Source organism: Macaca fascicularis, chromosome 2, assembly GCF_037993035.2.
Source record: "Macaca fascicularis isolate 582-1 chromosome 2, T2T-MFA8v1.1".
Lineage (NCBI taxonomy): Eukaryota > Metazoa > Chordata > Mammalia > Primates > Cercopithecidae > Macaca > Macaca fascicularis.
Window position 1 is genome coordinate 9,408,022 of NC_088376.1, and position 24,165 is coordinate 9,432,186.

Genomic DNA, 24,165 nt, shown 5'->3' on the forward strand with positions numbered 1-24,165 from the left:
AACAATCCAAGAGATTTCAAAGATAAATTAAAACCAATAACTTTTCGAAAATACTTGTCCCGGTTATATTTTGAAATTGAAAAGCAGGCCATTGGGGAAAAGCATAGGGAGATGTGAAAACCAGATTTCACAAGAAAAGTCATTTGGGAAAATCAAAAATTGAGTTAGCTTCTGGTATGCATCTTGTGGAGATCATTCTGACCTTCCAAACTGCTTGTGTAACAAACTTGGATTTAACATTGGTGTTGGCTTTTACAATCTACCTAATGAGAAATATCTTTTAAAAGAGTAAGAACATGCTGACTAAAAACATTCAGAAAAGATGTCAGAGAGAAAGTGAGGGAAAGAAGGAATATAAATATACTATTGTGATTTAAACAAGCAACTTGTACTTCATGTGAGTGTATAGACAACTTAAAGCAATTCTAGGCATATGTGCATACACACACACACACACACAAACACACACACAGCTAAGGGAACCAACCCATCAACAAATATAAATTGTATATAAATATTAGATACTAAAGAAAATTAGACATATAAAAACACTGCTTTCTCTCAAAGGCATTTATAAGATCCTGCATGATATAAGCCCAAATATCTTTTCAACATAACATGTCCAATTTAAAATCATACCTTTACTCCTTGAATCTGCTCTTCTTCATTGGACCTATCTTGAAAAATATTATCTCAATCCATCATATTTTCTACACAAACCAAAAAACACAAAAGCTTTTCTTGACTCCTGCTCTCTCACTTCCTAAGTCCAAGGACTTATCAGACCTTATTGTCCCAAATGACCCCCATCAAGTCCAAAAGAGGGCATGGGAAGACCTCTAGAAGGAAGAGTGCATTTGTCAGGACAGATCAGGCTCTGCTTCAAGAACAAATAATTCCAGAAATACCAGTAGCTTAGCACAACAAGCATTTACTTCTTGTTCAATTACAGTCTGATATAGATTGGTTCTATTCAGTGGTTCTTCTAGGCTATGAGTCAAAGATTCAAGTTGCTTCTGCTTTTTAGCTACATAATAGACAATCTTGTCTTCCAAATTCAACATAAAAAGAGAAGGAGGGGTACAGAATATGTGAGAAGTTTTTTAGAGCTCAAGCTTAGAAGTAGTTTACACATGTCTTCTTACTCACATTCCATTGGCCAAAATTCCATCACATAAAACTCAGTCCTAACCTAACCTCAAGGAGGCTGAGAAATCTTGTCTTCTGGAGTATCCAGGAAGAGGAAATGATGTGGTAAAACAGGGCCTTGTCTCTGCCACAAGGACTGTTACCTAAATTAGATTATTTACCCTACTTAAAGAGATTTTTCAGGCTCTAAAATCAACAAACTCTCAGATTTATCTACCTAATTGACAAAATCCTTTCATAATTAAACTCTTTCTATAATTGTTTTGGTTTTATCCTCTAAGAAAATAAAAATTTATAGATCTGTATCTGTCACCTACCACATTCTGAGACAAAAGATTTTTGTTTAATGTAGTTCTGTGTCATCTAATAATTTACCTTTAGCTTTCCCACACATGTCCTTAATTTTAATTGAATAAAATGATTCATTATTTATCTAAATTTTCCCACTTCCTGCACATTCCTCTGAAACTGCAGAGATACTAACAAGACCAGGTCTCAGATGGGGTGTGTGACCATGAGGAGAATTTAGAAGATTTTCAAAACACCAAACTTATTGACCCATATCGAGGTTTACCAGGTTTGCCTTTCAGCTATAATTTAGACAAAATTTCCTGAGCCCTCTTAATAGTTTGGCTGTTCAGCCTTATTTAGTCAACTAACCCTCACTCATCTTTTAGGATTAATCCTAGACATTACTTTTCTCTGGACAACTTTCCTGGCCTTCAAAGTCTGGTTGGATGTTCCTTTTATGTGAATTCAAAATACACTGTATCACATACCTTTCTCATAGCACTTAACACACAGTATAAGCATTTTCTTAATGTCAGTATTCTTCAATGAACCACTGACCCAAAGATTTGCATCTTTTTTACTTTCCAGTATGCCAGCCTCTTTGTCCAGAATCTACATCTTGGAACTTAGTGAGAATGAAATATATTATCATTAGATTAATTGAAACAAAGACATTTACCATAATTGCAGGTGGGGAGGATTCACTTGGGCATATTCTCAACTTCTCTTCTTCTAAAAGCAATTTTCTTGCCTTTTCTTAAAGTTTAGAAAACTCAGTGGTGGCAGTTCCAGTCATCATGTCACTTGTTTTCTTTCATCCAGCATATTACAGCTCTAAAAATTCCCAACTCTATTCTGATCCAGTTGAGCACTGGATTGCAAACAACACAGCCTCCCCACCCTAATTTTAAAATGCATTCCTAGCATAGTGGTCATTGCCACTGCCGCTGACAGATGTTGATATTTGGAGTTTGTCTGTTTAGTATGTTTTAGTTTGGGGCACAGTTAATAACGCCCTCCTCAGGTCTAATAGGTTACCACTTGTCTTCCAAACACTTGACAACTTGCTCTTGGAGTGCTCTAGATGCCACTGCCATCCCCAAAACCTCCTTACCTGCTAGCATGGCCTCCAATGTGTCTGCCGTGACTGGAGCCAGAGGCACTCCAGTGGACAGACTCCATTATCAGAACCTGTGTGTATTAGTCTGTTCTCACACTGCTATTAAAGACATAACCAAGACTGGGTAATTTATAAAGGAAAGAGGTTTAATTGACTCATAGTTCAGCATGGCTGGGGAGGCCTCAGGAAACTTCCAATCAAGGCAGAAGGGGAAGCAAACATGTCCTTCTTCACATGGCGGCAGGAGAGAGAAGTGCTGAGCAAAGGGGGAATCTCTCCTTATAAACCATCAGATCTCATTAGAACTCATTTACTATCACAAGAACAGCATAGGGGTAACTGCTCTGTGATTTAATTACCTCCCACTGAGTACCTCCCATGACATGTGGAGATTATTACAATCCAAGGTGAGATTTGGGTGGGGACACAGAGCCAAACCATATCAATTTGCCCCTGACCCCTGCCAAATCTCATGTCCTCACATTTCAGAACACAATCATGCCCCTCCAACAGTCCCCCAAAGTCTTAGGTCATTCCAGCATTAATCCAAAAGACCAAGTCAAAGTCTCTTCTGAGACAAGGTAAATCCCTTCTACCTATGAGCCTGTAAAATGAAAAGTAGGTTAGTTACTTCCTAGATACAATGGGGGTACAGGCATTGGGTATATACACCCATTCTACATGGGAGAAATTGGCCAAAACAAGGGGGGTAGAGGCTCCATGCAAGTCTGAAATCCCACAGGGCAGTCATTAAACCTTAAAGTTCCCAAATGATCTGTTTTGACTTCATGACTCACATCCAGGTCACACTGATGCAAAAGGTGGTCTCCCACAACATGGCCTTGGGCAGCTCTGCCCTGTGGCTTTGCAAAGTACAACCCCCTTAACAGCTGCTTTCATGGGCTGCCATTGAGCGCCTGTGGCTTTTCCAGGCACACAGTGCAAGCTGTATATGGACCTCCCATTCTGGTGTTTGTGGGACGGTGGCCCTCTTCTCACAGCTCCACTAGGCAGTGCCCCAGTGAGAACTCTGTGTGGGGGCTCTGACCCCACATTTTCCTTCCACACTGCTGTAGCAGAAGTTCTCCATGAGGACCTTGCCTCTGTGCAGACTTCTGCCTGGACATCCAGGCATTTCTGTACATCCTCTGAAATCTAGACAGAGGTTCCCAAACCTCAGTTCTTGACTTCTGTGTACCCAAAGGACCAACACCACATGGAAGCTGCCAAGGCTTGGGGCTTGGGGCTTGGGGACTCTCTGAAGCAATGTTCTGAGCTGTATGTTGGCCCCTTTTAGCCACAGTTGGAGCTGAAGCAGCTGGGACACAGAGCACCGTGTTTCAAGGCTGCAGGGGGACCCTGGGCCCAGGCTAAACAACCAGTTTTCCTTCTTAGGCCTCCAGGACTGTGATGGGTGGGGCTGCTGTGAAGGTCTCTGACAAGCCCTGAAGACATTTTCCCCCATTGTCTTGGTGATGGACATTTGACTCCTTGATACTTATACAACTTTCTGCAGGTGGCTTGAAATTCTCCCCAGAAAATGGAGTTTTCTTTTCCATCACATTGTCAGGCTGCAAAATTTCCAAACTTTTATGCTCTGCTTCCTATTGAATGCTCTGGTGCTTAGAAATTTCTTCTGCCAAATTCCCTAAATCATCTCTCTCAAGTTCAATGTTCCACAGATCTCTAGGGCAGGGGCAGAATGCGGCCAGTCTCTTTGCATAGCAAAAGTGACCTGTAATCCAGTTCCCAACAAGTTCCTCATCTCCATCAGAGGTCACCTCAGCCTGGACTTCATTGTCCACATCACTATCAGCATGTTGGTCTAAACCATTCAACAAGTCTCTAGGAAGTTCGAAGCTTTCCCACATCTCCCTGTCTTCTGAGCTCTCCAAGTCTCTAAGAAGTCCCAAACTTTCCCACATCCTCTGTCTTCTTCTGAGCCCTCCAAACTGTTCCAATCTCTGCCTGTTACCCAGTTCCAAAGTCACTTCCACATTTTTGGGTATCTTTAGAGTAGCACCCCACTAGCCAGTACCAATTTACTGTAATAGTCCGTTCTCACACTGCTATGAAGAAATACCTGAGACTGGGTAATATATAAAAAGGTTTAATTGACTCACAGTTCCTTGGCTGGGGAGGCCTCAGGAAACCTACAAACATGGCAGAAGGCAAAGGAGAAGCAAGCACCTTATTTGCTGGCAGGATGGAGTGAGTACAAGCAGGGTAAATGCCAGATGCTCAAAAAATCATCAGATCTTGTGAGACTCACTCATTATCACAAGAACAGCACTCCCATGATTCAATTATCTCCCATGGGGTCCCTCTCATGACACAGGATTGTGATGATTACAACTCAAGATGAGATTTGGTGAGGACACAGCCAAACCATGTCACTACTTGAACCCACAAAAGTGCTGGTTTCCTCTATCACTTTTATATTCGGTTGAAGTGCTAAACCACAGGGCATGGAGTCCAGCTTCCCCAGGGACTGTCTCTTTTGAGGGACTAGGTGATATAAACTGGAAGTGTGAGGGAATAAACTCCCTACAATAAGAATTTTAACTACTGAGTAACAGGTGGTGGAAAGGTGCTGGCAAAGAAATCTGTCTTCCCACGTCCTTCCAATTATGTCCCACATGGTTGAGCAACCACTCATGATTTGTTATGAACACATGGCCAACTCAGTAACGTGCCACCTTATATACGCTTACCTTCTTTTCCTCTTCACCCTCTTTTCCTCATTGCCCTCTGTTTCCTCACTCTGCCTGCCCTGAGATTATATGTCCCAATAAAGTATTTGCATGACAGTTTGCCTCAGGTAAAAGAAGTAAGACTGCTTAAACTGGAGAAAGAGTCTTCCTTAAAGCAAAGATTTTGGAGGACAGGCAAACTGGTATGAAAAGTAGAGGGTATATAGCCAAGTCTAACTTCTCTTTGAGAAATATTTTTTTAGTATTTTTTATTATTTGTATTTTAGTTGTGGTAACATATACGTAACATAAAATGTACCATCTTTACCACTTTTAAGTGTACACTTCAGTACTGTTAAGTACATTCACATTGTTCTACAACCAGTCTCCAAAACTCTTTTTATCTTGAAAACTAAAACTCTACACCCATTAAACAACTCCTCATTCATCCCTTTCCTGAGGCCCTGTCCACCACCATTCTACTTTCTACCTCTATGAATATGACTACCTCATGTACCTCATGTAAGTAGAATCATATAGTATTTGTCTTTTTGTGACTGGCTTATTTCACTTAGCATGTCACCAATGTTCATGCAAGTCATAGCAAATGTCAGAATTTCTTTCCTTTTTAAGGCTGAATACTATTCTGTTGTACATGCATACTACATATTGTTTATCTGTCAGTGAACACTAGATTGCTTCTACCTTTTGGCTATTGTGAATAACGCTGCTATGAACATGGGTATAAAAATATCTCTTCGAGCTGGGCATGGTGGCTCATGTCTGTAATCCCAGCACTTTGGGAGGCCGAGGCAGGTGGATCACGATGTCAGGAGTTCAATACCAAACTGGCCAAGATGGTGAAACCCAGTCTCTACTAAAAATACAAAAAAATTAGTCGGGCATGGTGGTGGGCACCTGCAATCCCAGCTATTCAGGAGGCCGAGGCAGAGAATTGTTTGAACCCAAGAGGCAGAGGTTGCAGTGAACCAAGATCATGCCACTGCACTCCAGCCTGGGCGACAGAGTGAGACTCCATCTAAAAAACAAACAAACAAACAAACAAACAAAAATATATATATATATAGAAGATATATATATCTTCGAGACCTTGCTTTCAATACTTTGGAGCATATATCTAGAAGTAGAATTGCTAGATCATATGGTAATACTATTTTGAATTTTTTGAGAAACCACCATACTGTTGCCCATACTGGCTATACCATTTTACATTTCCACCAACAGCATGCAACGGTTCCAGTTTCTCCACATCCTTGCCAACAGTGGTTATGTTCTGTTTTTTTTTTTTTTCATAGTAGCCATTCTATTGGGTGTGGTGTGGTATCTCATTGTGGTTTTGATTTGCATTTCCCTAATAAACATTTGTAAAAGGAATTTTTTTAAATTATTAGTAGATTAAAAGAGGTAACCCGCCCAAGAAGTCTCACAGAGAAAAAGAGAGATGGTAAGGTTTAGACCTTCGTATTTCTCTCCTTGACCTCCTCCACACTGAATGCAATTCCAAACAAGATAAAGAGTAACAGAATTTTGGCAGGTGGACCTTATGCTAACTGCTAATACCTAATACAATTTAGAGACCATGTCTCATTCACTGTAATGTGGAACACGGTCTTAGCTTTTGTAGTTTAAAGCCCAGGCCTATAATCCTGGCAGGAGACATTGTGTAAGAGAGCCATTAGACAATCACTAATACTTTAAAAGTCTGCATAATAAAGCACAACTCCACAAGACAAATCTATGCCTTCTTTGAACCAGTGAAAATCCAGTTACAAAAGCAAAACGTAAACCCTTCCCAATCACTAAGGTCAAATACCCAAGAGAGCTTGGCCTACAAAATTATCAAAGCGTATACCTATTGCCCTAGCTACTGTGGAAGGCTCAACTTCTCCTAGATTTCAGCCTGCAAACATTAGCACTTGGGACTATTTCTTAAGGTTCCCAGTCCATGCGCCAATATGTTTATAGCGGAAGGCAATAAATAACACTCTTCTCTTCTCTCAAATTCTGATCCATTTGAGAAATAATTCCCAGAATCGACAAAAATTTAAAATGCTGTTTTACTACATAGAAAATGCCTTCTTCTTCCTTCTCAGTTTTTGTGCTCCACTCCCTGAATTGAACACATACACTCTGCCTTAAGCAAAACCGCACAATACAACCACAAGCAGCTACCTGTCAGAGTACTTGTGTGTCCTGTGATCAAGTCTCCTCAACAGGGGGTGAAATAAAACAAGGATAAGTGCCCTCTTCCCTTTACTTCTGTAAAAACAGAAATTCCTACTTTATATTCTAAAATAGATACAGTAGGAGTAGAGTTCTTTCTGTCTTCTTACAGCCACAGCTATAGCTTACAGTCCTGTTGCAGTTGAGCTTTTCTGAGTCTTGCCATCCCTCAGGGCTATAACTGACTAAGCCAGTTTTATCAATCTATTTAACCCTTAAATACCACTACTTTATATAGCATTTCTATTACCCATGTTTCTGGACCAAGTGACAGGAATCAAATATTAGGCAATGTAGAAATGGGATACTGGGCTCCATCTCAATGACATAGGCCAAGCCTGCATCTAGCATTAGCATCGCTAGTCCTCTTCTTCCCTGTGGCTGGGCAAATTCTTATTTGGGAGGAATTTGGGGGCATAGGGGGTGGACTCTCACCCTATATGTCATTCATGAAATAAAGCCAATAATACCCTATAATCCCAGCACTTTGGGAGACCGAGGAGGGCAGATAACCTGAGGTCAGGAATTCGAGACCAGCCTGGGCAACATGGTGAAACCCTGTCTCTACTAAACATACAAAAATTAGCCAGGCATAGTGACGTGTGCCTGTTAATCCCAGCTACTTGGGAGGCTGAGGCAGGAGAATGGCTTGAACCCAGAAGCAGAGGTTCCAGTGAGCTGAGATCGCATCACTGCACTCCAGCCTGGGTGACAAAAGGGAGACTCCATCTCAAAACAAACACACAAACAACATCTAGGTGCCTGGCGCAACATCTGTGCCCAACATGTTGGTTTCTTTCCATCTAACATCAACAGAGATTGCTCCAGAGCTAGAGACACTGGAGCTGCATTCACTAATCCTCAAAACACCCCGCAGTAAAATTATCTTCACAGAAGCTCCCTCATGTATTAACGGGTTCTGGTATTTCAGCTGACTGAATAGTAAAGTAAAAATCTTAATATGATTAAATATTTGGCTTTTCTTTTCATCATAAAACAATTCTTGACCAAGAAATAATATCAATTCTACACAAATTCTCCAATAATATAGACGGGAACACTTTTCAATGAATTTTATGAAGCTAGCATTACCTCCATGCCAAAACCATGACAAGAAAGAACATTATAGACGAATATCTCTCATAAACATAGACGCAAAAATTTTTACAAAGTACTAGCAAATAAAATCCAATAGCATATAAAAAGTATAGCACATCATGACCAGGCAGAGTTGGTCTCAAAAATGCTAAGCAGGTTCAATATTCAAATATCAGTTAGTGTAATTCATCAGATCAACAGAATACCAAGGAAAAGAACAAATGATCATCTCGATAGACACAGAGAAAGCCTTTGATACAACCTGACATTCATTTATGATCAAAAACTCCCAGAAAACTAGGAATAAAAGAATATTTCCACAACCATATAAAGGGCACCATCAGAAGAGTTATGATAATATCAAATGATGAAAAACTGAACGCTTTTTGCCAAGACCAGAATCAAGGCAAAGATGTTCACACTATTTCTATTCAACAATATACTGAAAGTCCAAGCCAGTGCAACGAGGCAAGCAAAAAAAAGAATACAGATGGGAAAAGGAGAAATAAAATAGTCTTGATTCATAGGTAACATGATTGCCAAAAGAGAAAATCTCAAAAACATACTTTAGAAAGCTACTAGGACTAATAAGTGATTCTAGCAAAGATAGAGGATACATGGGCAATCATATTACTGTATACAAATGTTTCTCAACTTATGATGAAGTTACATTCTGAAATGTCTATTTTAAGTAAAAAAAAAAAATCATAACTTGAAAATTCATTTAATGCTGGCAACATAGCAGATGGTCCCTGGCTAACAATTATTAGACAAGATTTTTTTACATTATGATGGTGTGAAAGCAATGCACATTCAGTGGAAACTATAACCTTATCATAAATAAGAAGCTCCTCAATTTATGATGAGGCTAAATCCTGATAAACCCATCATTAAGTTGAAAAATTGTAAGTTGGATTGTTATAAGTAGGGGACCACCTATACTAGCAATGAACACTTGAAAATTAAAATTTTAAAAGCATTATTTACGATAGCAATAAAAAGCCTGAAATAGTTATGTACAAATCTTACAAAATATCTCTAAGACCTTTATACTAAGAACTACAAAATACCGATAAAAGAAATCAAAGAAGACCTAAATAAAAGGAAATATATAGTATGTTCATGGATCAGATGACTAAGTATTATTAATATATTAATTTCCCCCAAATTAACCTGCAGATTCAATGCAATTCCAGTAGTATTTTTTATTGAAATTGCCAAGCTGATTCTAAAATTTCCAAGGAAAGGCAAACAAAAAAGAATAGTTGAACATTTTTGAAAGCAAAAACAAAGTTGGAAGACTCACACTACTTAATTTCCAGGCTTACTTAAAGACATAATAGTCAAATCAGTTGGTATTAGAGAAAGGTTTTATAAATCTATTATATAATATTATATAATATATATAAACACAGTGGAGACTCCAAAAGCAGATCCACACACGGGAAACCAAGTTTCAATAAAGGTACAAAAGCAATTCAATATAGAATGGGTAGTCTTTTCAACAAATATTTCTGTAACAATGAATGCCCATTTGAACAAAGCAAAACAAAATACCTAGATACAGACTTTGTACCTTATAAAAACTTAACTGAAATGGATCACAAACCTAGAATTATCCAACTTCTGTGTAAAAACTAGAAAACTTTCAGAAGAAAAAGCAGAATAAAAAAATTACCAAAAAACTTTGTAACTGTGGAATAAGCAAAGAGTTCTTAGCTAGGACATCAAAAGTCTAAGCCAAAATTTTTTTTACATATTTTACCTAAGCAAATATAAAAACTTTTGCTCTTCAAAAGATACCGTTAAGAAGATAATACAAAGATAATACAAAGCACACTGGGAGAAAGTTTTCCCAAATGATATGTCTGATATGGACTTGTAACCAGAATAGAAAAAGAAGTCTAAAAACCCAACATTTACAAAGCAATTTAAAAGTGGACAAAACATTTGAACAGATAACATATCATAAATGTAAAAATGGCAAATAAGCCATGAAAATTAAAGCCACAATGAGATACTGTTATACACTTAACATAACAAATTTAACTGGCAATAAAAAGTGGAGTAACTAGAACTCTTCATACATTGTTGATGAGAATGCAAACTTATAGCCCCCTTGGAAATCTATCTGGCATAATCTTACCAAGTTAAACATATACTACACAATGCAACAATCCCACTTGTAGTTTCTACCCAAGTTACATGAAAACCTGTATTCACACAAAACCCTATATGCTAATATTTATAGCAGCTTTATTTGCAACCACCAAAAGCTGGAAACAACCGTGGTACATACATACAGTTAAATACTACTCAGGAACAAAAAGGAGCAAACTGCTGATACATGCAACATGAATGAATTACAAATGCATTATTCAAAGAAAAATAAGATTCAAAGGGCTTAATACTTTATGATTCAATTTCTGACATTCTTGCAAAAAGGGCAAAAACAAATCAATTGCTGCCAGGAGAGGGGGTTAACTACCAAGGAGCACTGGAGAATTTAGGGGAGAGAAATGTTCTACATGTTGATTGTGGTAGTTGTTACAAGACTGGATGTTTGCAGAAACTCATAGAATTGTGTACTGAAAGGGAATGTATGTAAATTTTATCTTAATTTTTTTAAGTGGGGAAAAAAAGAAAAATAGTTCTTGATTGTAAGCAAATGTGCCTCTCAGTAAACACACTGAAATGTATTATACATTCATTTTCTAAAATTCATTGTAATATTTTTTCCTGAGTTTCTACTCTGCTGGACTGGTGGATGAACTTATCTTCAGTTCTCCCTGAGAATTATCTTTTATCTCTGCTTCTCCAAAATTTATACCATTAACTATGCAGTAGCAAGGAAGGAGCAGAGTTTGCCAGGGGTAAGTACTCAGATTCACACACGTTGCTGCATCCATTGTCCCAGGACATATGAGCCATTACATCTGGTAACTCCAGGTGACTCCCATTGTTTCCATGTCACTCTTACAAGGCTACTGTTTATCAATTAACACTGCACTACATGCACTAGACAGTCATTTCCTCTTTAGTATCTTGCTGATGTTCCATCAGCACTGCTGTAAAGCAGAGGCAGAATCCTTCCTCCGGACCACAGAAATCTTTCATTGATCCGTTTCATTCATCCCTTCCACCTCTTCTCCTTCCCTCTCTCTCTGTTCTGTCTCCCACACGGCCCAGAGGAATACTCTGCTCTCTCCTCTGCTTGTTTCTGACCAAAATACTTTGTCTATACCCTCAAATACCAACTTTTACCTTCTCTGCAAAACTCTCTAAGTTCCCCTAAGGGCTTAGGCTTCTTCGTGACAAATGTCAGAAAGACAAGCAGGCTATTTCTGAGTTCAGCCCTTTTCCTGCTTCCCCTCAGGCGATCAAGCACAGAGTTATCTACAGGGGTACAGGGAGAGCAAAGCAAGATGGAAACACTGCTGGGGAAAACAGATTGGTGTCTTCAAATGCAGCTCCACCTCACCTGATTAAAAGTTTTTAAAGGCGCTGCCTTTACTGCACTCTCTTTTACAGAAAGATAGAAATACTTGAGCAAACTATCCTATTTCATAAGGTACTATAAATGTTGGTTATTGAGTTGATATTGTTGAAATTATTTTATGTTATAAAATTATGCTATTCTTCAGAAAGCAGAAACAGAAAGAATTTTTAGTATATGGAATAATGTGTGAACTAAGTGAAAAAGAATGCACATAAAAATCTTACTAAGAAAAGTTGTGGGTCTATCAGCATTCTGTACAGTTGTTCTGATGCAAAAAAAAACCCCACCACATTCTAAAAAATAAAATTTATGGAAACCGTGCTGCCAAATGTTAAGTAAAAAATAATCAGGGAAAAAGAGTAATTAATTCACATACTACACATTTTCCTTTTTTCATCCTCCATCATGGCAATTATGTACTTTTTAGTGGGACATCTGGAAACCTAAGTTCACTTAAAAGATTTTCTTTCTAGCAAGCAGCTAGCCAGGAATCTCCATGTTCTATAAGTTGCTGTCAGCTTGCCCCTGCTTCCAGCTCCAAATGAAGTCAGCCTGCCTTGCTTCCAGACAGTCCAAACAATCGCAGATTGGCTCCAATTGCAGGGCACACTCTCCAGATGTCCAGGATTCAAGGAAGCTTGGTCATACTGTTCAGATATAAATAAAGCCCCATATTTGTTGGTGGGCTGAAGGAACCATACATAATTGGACAGGCAAGCAACCTGGTTTATCCCTGATGGCAAATAGTTCAAGTGAAGTGGTAACCTCCCCATTATACAAAGTATCCAAGTAGCAAACAGATGACCTTGGATGGCATATGCACAGGGAATTCAAAGAGAGTTGGTTTAAATGGCCTATAAAATCTCTTGTTACTGTACGACCTGATGATTCTATGCAACTTTTTTTTCAAGGAAGTGAGAAAAAAATACTACATTATAAGAAATTTCTCTTCCATAATGAATCAAAGCCTGGATGATTCCATAGAAAGATAAAAATAAATGATAGCATATTTAAGAATTCTATACCCTGAGAGACAAATCAGAGAGATAGGCTACAAGGTAAATCATGCTTTTAAAATTATGTATCAATGTAGTAAAAAACTTACAGGGATATACACATTTTTTTTTTCATTCAAAGTAGGCTTGTGCTAATGTGACTGTAACAGCATCTTGTGATTTTCTGAATGCAGGTGAATGAACAACAGACACAATTTGAAATAATATAAAAAGATTGAAATGATTCAATAGGAAAACAAAAAGGCTAAGGGGTGAAATTTCTGTAAGGGAATAATGCTGCATTGCTTTTTTGTCTATATGTTATTGTAAAGGTTTGATAGCTAGTAAAATGAGATAAATAAATAGGAAAAAAGACAATTTGCGTGACACATGTATGAAGCAAAAAGTATTTTAGAAAGAATTTTTACTTTAAGCCACTCTTTTGACAAAAACTAATATTTTAATTTTGATTCATTTCTCTCACAAGAAAATATATAAATGTGTTCAGATGCAAACAAATTGTTTTCTGCCTTTAAGCAAGATATGTATCCATAGAGGCTGCCTGAGGTCCTGAAGGTACCCCCAAAAATGGGATTAAATGAGATCTCCCCTTCACATTCCCCTCTATAATAGTTCACTTAAAGAAAACAAGTCATAAAAGTCAGGGGATTGTAGGAGGTAAATGGGAAATCTCTGTACCTTCAGCTCAATTTTGCTGTGAACCTAAAACAGCTTTAAAAAGTAAAATTCTGTTTAAAAAGTCAGGGTATTGTATTTTAACCAGAACCTTCCAGAAAAAAAACAAATGCTATTTTTTCCAAGATTAAAAAGAAATCACATTACGTGTACTTAAATTATCTTTTAAGAGACTCTAATTTTATTTTTTAAATTACTAATGGAAAGAGCACTAGTCTAAGAGTAAACATGTAGTCTCAGCTCTGACTGCAGCGTCACACATCACCAGGTATGTGAATTTGTGTTAGTCTTTTCATTTCTCTGGGCCTGAGTACATCAGATGGAAATTGGGACAATAATAATTAGTCTTATCTACCTAAAACTACAGAAACATGAAAATTCTTTGAAAAACACAAGGTCATATACAAATATAAGCAAAGAAGAAGAAAAACAGTATGTGATAATCATTTATTACATTCATGACAAATGTAATAGCCATTTATTCATTCATCCAATCATCCAGGAAACATTATGTGAACAACCAACACAAACCAGCCTCTCTGCCAGGCACTAGGGATTCCACAGTGAACAAAGCAGACAGAATTGCTTCCCGAAATTAATAGTCTAACAGAAAAGACAGGCACTAAATAACCATATCACTAAATACACCATTAAAATACTGTATTTGCCATGAGAAAAATTTAAGGGTGGGTTACAAAATTTTGATGGGTGACCCAATTTAGATTAGGACTGGGGTTGGGGGCAGCAAGAAAATTAAGAAAAAGCTTTTCAGAGATGTGAAGTATGAAAAGTTGGCAGACCAAAATTTGGAGGGATGGGGTTGCAGACAGTACTCCCAGGGTGGAGGAAGGGGGAAAGCACATTCAAAGGCCTTGAAGTGAAAAAATTTGACATCTTCAAGGTACTAGAAGGCCAGGATGACTGTTGCTGTTTTTCATTCGTGTGATCATCATGATGATCTCATACTGCTTTTAAGAATAGACCAAAACAATTGTGAATATTGACACACTAGTTTTTTGTCTTGTTTTGTTTTGTTTCTGGTAGCACGGTATCTTTGTTTTTCAGTGTTGTTGTTGTTGTTGTTGTTCAATTTTCGGTTTCTGGGTACATGTGCAGGATGTGCAGGTTTGTTACACAGGTAAACATGTGCCGTGGTGGTTTGCTGCACCTATAAACCCATCGCCTAGGTATTAACCCCAGCATGCATTAGCTACTTTTCCTGATTCTTTCCCTCCCCAACTCCAACATGCCCCAGTGGACACACTAGGTTTTACTTAGGCTAAATATCCTGTCTCCAAAAAAATGTTTCCAATTTAGAAAGTCTCTATATCCAAAGTAAGCTTCTAATCTCTATGTACTTAGTAATTATTATGTCAGAAGGACATTTTTGACATCCTCTATTCCGTAGGCTTCAAAGAGAAAATCAGCTTGCTAAATTTAAGAATTTAAAAGTAAAACTGGTAGACCAAAATATGTCCTGAGAAAAAGCAAAGTAGACTCAAAATCAGCAGTTGAAGTTCCTAAGGTTGCTGGGGATAGAAAAGGGAAGATGAGGGAGATGCTCTCTTGACTCCACATACCCACCACATACCCACTCAAACTCATGTAGAAAAGGAACTTAGACTCTTTCTAGCAGATATCAGAGAGGCTCATTGTGGTAAGTTAGCAGGGGGGCAAAGTGTGCCTCAATGCGTGAAAAAGAACTAATAGTGGGAGATGTCTAATATGGCAGGGTGAAGAAATGGATATTCCTCTGGAAGTCAATAAGAAGTCATAAATTTCAGTACAGATTACATTCCTTCTGAGGGCCATATAGAGAAGACTCAGGTGCTTTTCAGGACCAACATAATGAGTAAGCTTTAAAGTTTCTTCTAGCACTGAGATACATCATTGAAAAAAGCCTCCTTAACAGAAAGATTTAGGACACTATTCTCAGTAAAAGTCAAGTTTCATCTCCCTAAATTATTGATCAATTAGAAATTCTGATCAGGAGTGGGATGTCCTTAATAACACCAACATCCGGAGAGTTGTAGAGAGCTTTGTAAACTATAAATGGTTTCTACAAACCACTGAGTCATGAGGAGAAATTTTATTGGAAATCCTTAGCATTTCTCAGTATGAATTTAGAAGAAAGAGTTTGGTTAGGGAATTAGGGTAGAAGTACCCAGGTACCTGGCTTGTGCCAAAGTGTTCTCTATCAGGTCTTGGAAAAACTTGAATTATGGTTTTTCAAAGTGATGTGGATAGGTCAGTAAAGTTACAGAGCCAGAGTAGACACTGAAGGTTGAGGAGTTATGCAGGTGAAGGCAACAGGGCAGAGGAAGGCATTTTAAATATGGGACAAAGAGCAAGAGTGTCCAAAGGAAGGAGGCACACCCAAGAAAATGCACGAATTAATAGTTCAGGTGGGTATATGTTGTGTGAGCCAGTCTGGTTAACTGGTTAAGAAGCTAGAGCTTAACTCATGAAACAGCAGATATTAATCTAGTAGGCCAGGGCTTCTTAATCTCCAGTTTCTGCTCATCTTCTGAATAAATAAATATAGTCTCTTATAGGTGCAAACTGGGGCTTTGTTCTGATGCCCTACAGTTTCCCTTAGGGGATGTATCAACTCAGACTGAGCCAAGTGAGAGTCCTGGGCTAATATTTATGTTGACTTAAGAATGATTTGAAGAGAAGATGACATCGAGTTTGATTAAAATGTTATTGGATAATCATGCTGATCAAATTTTAAAATATAATCTGCTATAATAAATTCTCCCTTAATTTCCCTTTGCAATTCCAACCCAGATGAGTGCTAGGATATTCAGATGGCATTTACTGAATATCTACTACCTGTCAAGCACTGTAGTTAGTGCATTATCGTCAGGACAAGCCTGTGAGGTAGGTGCTATTCTCATCTCACAGAAAGAGAGGCTCAAAGAGGTTAATTTCTTCATTCATTTATTGAGTCAACATGTATCATTTAAGCACCTCCTAAGTGCTACTGTGGGGGGCACCTACTGCCTTGTCTATGTAGCTCTCCCTTATTCTGGGAACAGTACCTCTTTCCTTCTTGGCTCATCCTCTATCTTTAGTCTATCCATAAGTATCACTAACATTTCTATTTTCTCACCCAACCCCTCTTCCTTGACCACATCAATGGTAAACTGACGTAGTATTTTGGAATATGGGACTAACAGAAAGTCAGGAGAAAGGCTCATCAATGCCTAAAAACTATAAAATGAAAAACTCAGGAACTGTGATGGGCCATGATTTTTGCCAGCTGGAGGAAGTCCATGGTGAAAGGGAAGAATGAAGCTGACATGATGAGAAACAGCAGAAAAATGAGACAGAGGCTGGATCCTGATAACAATCATTACTCCGCATCACTGCTGTGTCTTATCAAGAACTGGGTGTTCACCTCTTTCTTAGACCCCCTGATTATATCCCAGTATCCTTCAAAAAATTCTTCCTGTGTGAGCTCGGCTTTGGGGGGTTGTTTCTTGGCTTGTTTTTACTTCCAATAGCCTGTCACCATGTTGGGCACATAAGCCAAAAGATTAAAAAACACATAGTCTCTGTCTCATGATATGTAAGAAATGCTTCATAAGGACACATGGAATGACTGTCAGTGGTGCAGGGAAGGAACATGATCCCCTAGCATATGTATCTGAATCATCCAACTCTCCTTTTCACTTGACACTCCTCCTCTGCAAGATCTTGATCCACTTTCTCCCTCAGGGCCTGGCATCTCTGGCTAAGAATTTTGTAATAGTGATATGCAGTAATTGATAAAAGGGGACTGCAAACATTTTCTGCAAAAGGTCAAATAGTAAATATTTTAGCTTTGGGTAAAATATTTTTTTACCCAAATAAATATTTGGTGCCCTCGACTCTGTCACAACAGTGACTCTGTCGACAACAGTTAAACTTTGCTCTTTTTATCCAAAATCAGCCACAGAGAACACTGAATGGACATGCTTGTGTTCCAATAAAACTTTATTTACAAAAACAAGTGGCAGGATGACTTTGGTCACTGGGCTGCTGTTTGCCACCCTGGCTTTAGGTATTTGGAGGCAAAGTAAAGTTGAGAACCATGATGTGGAGAGTTAACTGATTGGCAGAAACGTGTACCAGGTGCTCTGGAATTACAGAGGAAGCACCAAAATAAACCACAGGCATCAGAAAAAATATATTTCTACAAAAGATGACACCTGAACTGAGACAAGCTTAAGAGGAAGTTAGCCAGAGCAAGGAGAGATGAACAGAAAAATCAGCATTTACAAGTGCAGTGAACTTTGGGAGACCCTGGCGTTTGAGGATCTACCAGAAGCTCCCCATGATTGGGCAAAATAAGTGTTAGGAAAAATGGCAAGAAATATTAATACGATGAAGCACAAAAGCAAGATAAAGTTTTTTAAAAATTAATAAAGAAATTTGAACTTTATCCTAACAGTTTTGGGGAGCCATGGAAGAATTTAAAGCAAATGGAATGAACATTGTCTGATTCCTTTTTTAAAAAAAAAAAAATTAATTATCTCTCAAAGCTATAAAAAGTAGGAGCAGGGAGTCCAGGTAGGAAATCATGGCAGGTATTCAGATGTGAAGGGATGAGGGCCTGAATTTAGGCAATAGAGTCAATGTACATACTAGAACTGACAGAACACAACTTAGAGACAGGTACCACGTAGGGCTAAGAAAGAAGAAAAAAACTATTCATAGGGAAAGTGGATGGATAGGAGGGAAAAGCCACCTATATTGGAACATGTGAGGCATGGTGAATGCAGCTTGGTACATGTTGTGTGTGAGATGCCTGTGGGCCATTCGAGTGGAAATGTAGATAGTGATTAAGAAGCTGGCTCTGGAGGTAGATAAAAAATCAGCTTTTTATATACATGTGCTTACTACGTACAGCCCTAGGAGGTAGGTGCTATGATTACTCTCATTTCACAGATGAGGAAACTGAGGCCAAAGAGAGGCCAAGGGGAGTGTTTTCTACAATAACACTAAAATTACAGAATTGAACTGTATTCAATTCTGTAACTAAACATAGGAGCGCATGGGCAGGACATTTGGAAAGAGTGTGTGGAATGAAAAGGATGACCGAGGTTAAAACCCCCAACCCAAAGACTTTTAAGAGAGAGAGGAGAGACACGGTAGTAATATCCCCTCTAGAGCCAGAATATTTGAGCTCGTATCCCAACTCAGGTGCTTATTAGTAGCTGCTTGATTTAAATAAGACTTTTAGATACCTCTATTTCTTAGTATTCTCATCTGCAAAAATAATAATAATAAAATATTAGCAGTACCTAACTCATAGGGTTATATATAGCAACTAAAAGGATGTATATAAAAATCTGATCATGCAGCACAGCAAGTGCTGAGTACTCAAGAAGTATTTGCTATTATTTTTATTATTAATTTGAAAAGAAAATGAACAAACAAAAATGTTACATTGAAGAAGTTTGGTGCAGACAGCCCAAGGGCTCTAAAAGATATCAGAGAACAGATGAAGGGGGTGAGATATGCAATGATCAAGGCTTGTGGTTAGAAAATGAGATCCTGAAGTTTCTGAAAGTCAAGGAATTGAATGGTCCTAAATATTGACCATCCAGAACGATGGTAGGGCTTAAGGAAAGGAGAATTGCAAATTGTGTTTTTAAATATTCAATGACTGTGGAGAGAAATTAGGAGGTCCATGGTTGACAGAGGTCCATGGTTGACAGTGAGGGGTGAGTGTGAAATGTGGAGGACTTGGATAGTTTCGCCAAACACCTTATTTTTTTTTTTTTCTTCAAGAGAAATGTTGAATTGCAGGAAGAATAATATTTTGGGACAGTAATATGGGATATAAGAAAAAGTCACATAGCCTCAGATTTAGGGTAAGACTTCACATGTATTAGCAGTCCATTAAGAGGACTTCCAACAAGTAGGGGAGAGCAGGTTTCAATTAGGGCAGAAGATAGGGAAGGAACTCTATAAAGAGACTAAAAATATGAGGGTTCACTGGCATGAACAGGCGAACTTCAAGGGTTATGTGCAAAGAGTTGGAAGGTGGAGGACGCAGGAGGGAAACAGAAGAGAAATCAAAGCAGGACACAGATGCAGGTATGTGACAGAGGAGCTGTAATGACCCTTTGGCATGGCTGCCAAGGAGAGCTGGAATGTGAGGCCTGGCAGAGTGCATGGCCTTCAAATTTCCAAAAGAAACTTTGGAATAAAGTTGTTTTGATGCTAGAAAACCATGGCATTTGCTCAGAGTTCCAAATAGTATGTTGTGAAAATATGATGCCTCTAAGCTAATATTTTTCTGGATGGACAAGGCAGGATTTTCTTTTACCAGAAACTTAGCTTGCGGTGGAAGCCGCAGTGGCCCCACTGGCAGATGAGAGGGCACGGATTTCTCTTGGTGGGGCCAACCGCTGTCTGAACTGGTCAAGAAGTCTATCCAAGCTCTTATGGTCAGCCAATCACAAGGTTTATAATTCAAGCCTTAATCTGACAGAGCCAAGGTCTGTGCTTTCTGTACCACCCTACTTCTAAATAAAGCAAACTATCAATAACAACCAGCTACTTTTCAGGGTCATTACAGAGAGCAAACGCATTACTCTTTGCAAAAGTAATACATTTTGCAATGGAAGACACACTGTGCAAATATTATGTCACTACCCTTACCAAATAATTCATTATGTGACAGTTAGAGATATACACTAGAACTAAGACATGAAGTGCTATGGAGGAGGGTGGAGAGAGAGCCAAGACCCATGAGAGAGATTTGGCACGGATTCTTGGAGGAGGTGAGATTGGAGATGACCCTTGAGTGATTTTTCATTTTCCCCAAAGATACCTTCCCTCTAGATCTCAGACATACCCTGTCTGTCTCCATTTCAATGCAGCTGAGGCAATTTGGCCTTCAGGAGAGAATGAAGGAAAACTGGAAAGGCCTCCTTGTGGCAACTGAAGCTGGGTGTGGGGCAGCGGTCTAGAGCCCACCTACCTCTCAGGCAGTCATCTTTCCTTGGAAAAAACGCTCCTCGCTGCTCCAGCCCAGCTCCTGGGGCCTGACCTCTTTTTCAAGCCTGCTTATCGGGCCTGAACTCCTCCAGCTGGATCTTGTTTTTTATTTGGCTCCTTCTTTTCAGCTGTTTCTCTTTCAGTCCTCTCTTCTTGATTCTTGAAAGTGAACGTAGCCAAGCCTCATCCTCCTGCCCAGGACAAGGCATAGAGATTGTATTTAGGCATGATGGACCTGTGTGGGACAAAAAAAACAGGTGTCCATCACTGGACTTCCGGTAGAGGTCTGCTTTGGGAACCACTGAGCCTCCTCTAAGTGTTTGGAATTCAGAAAAACAGGACTAGATAAACCAACATGTATAAACAAGATGAAGAGAGATTTCAGCAGAATGGTAAGAGACAATATCATTTTCCTGGGTAGTAGCTGAAAGCAATCTGGGTCTAGAGGTGGCAGCCCCTCCCCTGAGCATCCATGGTTGACGTCCTTTCCATTTTAAGCAATTGAGCTACCCGGGGGGCTCTAGGTCGGGCCCCACATGTTACATAGCTTTTATCCGGCTATGAGATCCAGCATGTATACAGCTAGAAATCCACCCCTACCACCACGTAAACAACTAAAACACCGCAGAAACTTTTCCCCCAATTCCCACGCCACAAATCTGGGGGTATGCCTCCACCTCCAGGAGGAAGCGGCTTCCTGGAAGGCTGAAGGAGATGAAAAATGCAAGACTAGTTCTCCCTTGCCCACTCTCACACCACTGCTCGGCCTGCCTGCCCCCCTTCCCACCCACAACCCCTCCTATTCCCCAAGGGGTGCCATTTGGGAACCAAAATCCACTTCGTCAGCGCAAGAGCAACCCTGCCTTTTCTTGCTCCACACACCATGTGACACTGGAGAACCTCCAGGGCATATTTCATCTGGCATCAACAACTAGAGGTCACCGTGACCCAAAACTTCCTGCGTTCTCAGGCCTGGCAACGCCTGCCAAAGCTAGCCATGGTGGGGGTAGGGGAGCGCCGCTTGTGGGGAGTTGACCAAGTGTGGTGTCGGCCGCCCTGCCTGCCAACAGACAGCAACACTGGTTTTCCACTGCCGGCCATTCATTGGACTTGGACAGCTTTGTTCCTTCTCTGGGACCAAGTCAACAAGCTGGGACCAGAGGAGCTGCGGCTGCAGCATGCAGGGTAAAGCCGTCTCTGTTTGCTTGCACACCGGGGGCAGCAACTGGGCTGGGTGGCTCCCAAAGATTCTGATTTTCCACCTGCTCTACCTGCCAGACACTGCAGTGTGACAAGGGTTCAGGACTCTCGGGGATTGTTGTTTCATTTTTTTTTTTTTTCTACATAGGGAAAAACAAATTGTTATAAGGCCAAAGACTTCATGTTGAATTTTGCTCAGGGTCAAAGGCAATGATGGTGAAACTACAAGGCTTGGAAATTATTTTAGAGTCAGCTTGCAGATTCTACTTCTATGCAAGAATCATACAGTTTTAGGGCCACAAAAGATCATAAACCACCCAAACCAGTGGTTCTTCATCCAGTTGGTAAAGAGACCTTTGGGTCATTTATGAGAACAACTCACTCCCTGCCCTCGCAAAAAAACCCATGAACACCCAAGATTTTACTCACAATTTCGGGAGTGCAGGGGCTTTCCTGGAAGCCCATCCCCTGGACGTCCTTGTCTCCCCCAGTACCCTCTCTTCCCCTCTCAGCCATCTCATTTTGCAGAAGGACAAATGTGAGGCCCATGGAGGATATAGAGTCTTGCAAGGATGGAAGCTAGATGTGGCCCTGCTGAATTCAAGATCTCCTGCTTCGCAGCCTTTCTAGCAGGTGACATCATGCGCTCCTACCACAGGATCCCCCTTCCTTTCATCTTATTTTCTTTACTCTTGTTGTCCCTGTTTTTTTTTTCATATATTTCCCTTCCTGTTCACTCCTCCTTAGTTCCTCTTTCTTTAATTCTCATATTATTTTATCTTCAAACCTTGTTTCCTCTAGTACTTTCCTTACCCGGCTCTCTTTTCTTCTTTCTTTATACCCTGTCCTCCGGCACTTGATCCATTGGTCAGTCTTAGCTCTGCGACCCTCTGACTAGGTCACTGGCCCCTGCTGAATCAAAGGAGATGATGTCAAAACCGAAGGCAGAATGAGATTGCAGAAAGAGGTGAAGTCAAATAGAAAATCCTCTCTCCTCTTAAATCTTCAGTATAGATCTGGTACAAATAGGCCTTTTTTACCCCTAGCAAAGAAAAGATGACTACATAAAGGAGGAAAAACACAGAAACCAATTATTTCCGTCAGTAGTTCTCAAATTGTGGTCCAACAATCCCTAGGGGTTTCTGAGATCCTTTCAGAGAAGACACAAGGTCCAATTATTTTCAAAATAATATGAAGCTATTGTTTGCCACTTTTCCTGTGTTGCCATTTGGACTGATGTGCAAAAACAACAGCAGGTAAAATTGCTGGGGCCTTAGCATGTTTAAGGCAATGAACCCAAACCAGGCCATATTCTTCATAGCCATGAACAACAGTTAAAAGAAAAAGTTTCTCTTTAACTTGCTTAAAAGACGCAGTTAAGATTATTATTTATTTTATGAAATTTATAACGATGAGTATACATCTTTTTCTATTCCATGACAAAATGAGAAATGTGCAAGAAGGGCTTCTGCTGTTTCCTGAAGTATAATAGTTATATCAAGAAAAAGTAGTTGTGCAATTGAGATATAAACTAAGTCAATTGCTTTTTTCATGAAACACATATTTATTTGGAAGAATGACTGGCAGACAAACTATAGGTATTTAAACCTGGGTATTTCACAGACATTTGTTCAGTAATGAACAAAGTGAAGCTGCCACTTCAAGAGCACAATCAATAATACCTTTTGCCAATCATAAAATTTAAGCTTTCAATAAAAAATTAGAATGTTGGAAAAGGTGTATCCACCACCAGGAACTTAACAGCTCTCCAATAATTAAAATTTTTTGATTTGATTAGTATTGATGCTGAAATATGTGATAATTTGAGTTTTGGAATGAAATGTGCCAACATTTGAAAGACTGGCAGAACTCAGTGAACCAATATTTCCCAGATGACCAAATGCATAGTGTTACAAAGCCATGCATGGAGAAAATACACATTGAAAATGCAAGATGCACTAGTAAATTTTAATATAACTGAGTACAAAATGTTCATTCATACAGTTCCAGATCCCACAATGCAGTTAATCTTAAAGAAACTCCCCCAATTGTTAAGTTTTGATGTAGTAGCAAAAAAGAGAGAGAGAGAACTGTCTACAATTATCTGAAAACACTATTAAAATATTTCACTCTTTTTCCATTATATTTCTGTATAAGGCAGAATTTTCTTCATCTACGTCAACT

General features: G+C 39.3%; 1 long non-coding RNA gene across 4 annotated transcripts in view; it reads right to left on the reverse strand.

Moving 5' to 3' along the window:
- LOC135969594 (uncharacterized) overlaps positions 1 to 21,506 on the reverse strand; it is a 38,953-nt gene extending 17,447 nt beyond the window's left edge. For all 4 annotated transcript variants that reach the window (XR_012430583.1, XR_010584871.2, XR_010584870.2 and 1 more), the window contains exons 1-2: positions 21,459 to 21,506; positions 20,765 to 21,016 (exon numbers count right to left, since the gene is read on the reverse strand). This is a non-coding gene — a long non-coding RNA (uncharacterized lncRNA). The remainder of the gene's footprint in view (positions 1 to 20,764; positions 21,017 to 21,458) is intronic.
- Between the last annotated feature and the right edge of the window lie 2,659 nt (positions 21,507 to 24,165).